The following is a 3,383-nucleotide window of genomic DNA, read 5'->3' as shown; positions in this document are numbered from 1 at the left end:
TCAATTTAGAGTCAATTATGTAAAATACTGAAATCTTGGACGTCCCGTTATATGGGGAACACCTTAAATTGTGGACCAATATTATAATAATTTTTGGGAGGAACAATTCCTACTCAATGAGAACCCAAAATATCAAATTAGATACAATTCTAAAGAAAATTGTACCCAAGCTCCCCAAAATACTGAAATCTGTGAGGTACCGTTGTATAGGTCTAACCTATATAGCGGACCAATATTAATAATTTTGGGTAGCAATATTTGTCACGAAACAATAATCAAAATATCAAAATGGACCTAATTATTTACAATTTTTGGTATGAAAACTTGTGAACCTATATATTACCGTAGCAGACGATTATGGCTAAATCGACATAGAATATTATGCTGACCCACAATACATATTCCCTATAGGATCTGTGCAGAATACTTTAAGGTGTTGCAAATGGAATGACAAATTGAGAATATTCCCCCAACCTTATGGTGAAGGGTATACAAACAACTTCCCAACCATAACTTGTGTTTAGGCTTTTTGCAAAGCTGTCATCGGTATTCGCCAGACGGATGGGTCAATGATGACAAACTTAGATGGACAAACGATGGGTGACAGTTACTGGGCAATAAAAGTACTGATATCGCATACCAATGTCAAACGACCAGAATATTTCAAATATTTGTGATGGACATCATCGAACCCCCCGCAACAATAAAGTGGCCAGCAACAAAAAAGAACAAAATGTCTTGTCATCGAACCATTTAGACGGCTGCAAAAAGTCTAACCAACTGTCTAGCTATCCATCCATCTATCTATCGATAGCTGGCTCAATTTGGCTATGGATCATCATTTGATGGCAATTGATTGTTGTGTGCATGTGTGTGTTTGTATTTTTTCTTGCAACATTATATTGCAATGGCGGCTAAACACTTGATGCATTAGTGTCAAACGGTTTGATACGATGACTAGCCAGATATTGCAATAAAAATAATATTTTTTTCAGAAAAAAGAAAACTCCGCATACACACACTCCACGGCTCATCAACTTTAGCAGTTGTAAAAGAATGACAAGAAATTATTTAACTAATATTACATAAAAGGTTATATAATTGATTTTATCTAAATATAGTCATAAGTCGTATAGACACTCTTTACAGGAATTAACCAAGATGGATCGACACAATAAAACGAGTCGGAATTAAAAGCAATGGTATTGGCAAAGTGTCAATGAGCTAATACCTAATCGATTGTCATTTAATGTCACATACAGGGTAAATTATCTGTATTTTGAGAGAGATCGAGAAAACAAAGAAAGGCTTAAGCTACAAACCTATAAAGGTAGCTAACTTCATTAGTTGTCATTCAACTTCAGTTAGAAACTACTGTTCATGAAAGAATCGCAATCTGTCAGTCAGATTGTGATTCCTTTAAATTCTTAAAATTTCCAAGAGTACCATTTGAATTTGATTTCGCAGAATAACACATTTTATTTGTCACTATTTCATGAAACATTTTATTGAAATGTTAAAAGAGCCCTCATATAGACATAAAACACTTTACATATTTGTAATTACTTTGCTGATAAAATTGCAACTATGTATGCTTAGAGCATGAAGAAGGGGTTTCCTATAATCCATAAAAGAAAAATCAGATTTAATGTTTCTTTGAATAATAATTTAGTTCTATGCAATCTAAAAATTCGTTCACCCACAAAATCATTTGATTTATTTATTTTTTTTTGTTTATTTTGACTATTTGTAGGGGTGGTCTGATATTGTGCAAAGTTTGGATGAAATCTGCAGCTCCTTCCGAAAGTTATCGGATGGTGACACAGGCATTTGTCAGCCAAACACACATTTCTTTCTCTAGGCTGCGGGAATAAAAATTAAATTTATATGTAAAAACGTTTTCTAATAATGAAAATATTTTTTAATTGAATTGGATCGGCTTTCCTCACAAAAAAAAACTTTATATTTCTGGCATAAGAAAAATTGACTCAATTTCGTAAAATTAGATACATACATAACATCCGTAAATCTGGTGTTAAGAAGGACCCGGCACGTTGAAATATATTGCACAATTGTCGAACGTGAGTAATTGTAACTTTGTGATTAATTTTCTCAGAGCATTTTAGCTGACAATTTACAATGTCATAGACGCCATATGAAAGACCAGACATTTTTACGAAGTTTTTAATGAACAACATATTCATATAAAATCAGTAAGGAAAGTTCATAAGTCGGACGGGGTGACTATATGGTACCCTATACCCTTTTGGGTGCATACAAGATTTGCTAATATGTACAGTATCATGTAGATAAAACATCTTTGGAGGACCATTGATATGGAATTGGACGAAATCAAATGTGTGATCTACATAGACATTTGAAAGACGATACACAAACCATACTGATATCTATGAAAAATTGCATGTTAATTGGGCTCACTTGGTTTCTATGGTGTACCATTTGTATGACAGTGAGCAAAATTATATATGGGAGCTATATGTAAATCAGGATATAATTGAGCTACCGCGACACACCATTTATTATGCTGAAGTACAGTGCGATGTCCACAGTTTCATCAGCAGAAACCATTAGTATTTTGTGCATAAAATGCACTCAGGACGAAAATATATACAGGTTATATTTACTTCTGAATATTTTTTGCAACGTCAAATACATGATATTGTACCTCCAATTTGATACGTTGTGCAGAAACTCGTAGAAATCAGAGAAAACTTTAGTTATTTGTGGAAACTATGTCTAAATCTTAACCGATTGTCATTCAATTCTTCACATACAAAACTGGACCTAATTCAGTATGCTGGTCAACAGTTTGTCTCAATCAGACAAATTTTGGGAGTTTAGTCTACAATTTAGATAGAATCAGACGAAAATCTATATAGGAACTATATCTAAATATTAACCGATTTCAACAAAACTTAACACAGTCTATCCTAGTCTCAATTCCATACGTTATGCCAAATTTCGTCTCAATCGGACAAATATTGGGAGTTTGGTGCAACATTTACATAAAGTCGGACGAAACTATATATGGGAGCTGTATCTAAATCTGAAGCGATTTAAACAAAACTTCGTATACATCAAACTGGACCTAATTCAGCACACTGTGCATAATTGTGTCTCAATCTGACAAATATTGGGAGTTCGGTGTATCATTTACATAAAATCGGACGAAGCTATATATCGGAGCTATATTTAAATCTTAAACGAAATCGGGACATATTGGTGCACCATTTACATAAAATCGGACGAAAGTATATATATATATATATATATCTGATCCGATTTCAACAAAACATCACATACGTCAAAGTGGACCTGATTCAGTACGCTGTGCAAAATGTTGTCTCAATCAGAAAGTCGGT

This window comes from Musca vetustissima, unplaced genomic scaffold, assembly GCF_032173495.1.
Source record: "Musca vetustissima isolate MV318-11 ecotype Yass unplaced genomic scaffold, APGP_CSIRO_Mvet_v1 utg4496, whole genome shotgun sequence".
Lineage (NCBI taxonomy): Eukaryota > Metazoa > Arthropoda > Insecta > Diptera > Muscidae > Musca > Musca vetustissima.
This window is presented reverse-complemented; position numbering follows the sequence as displayed.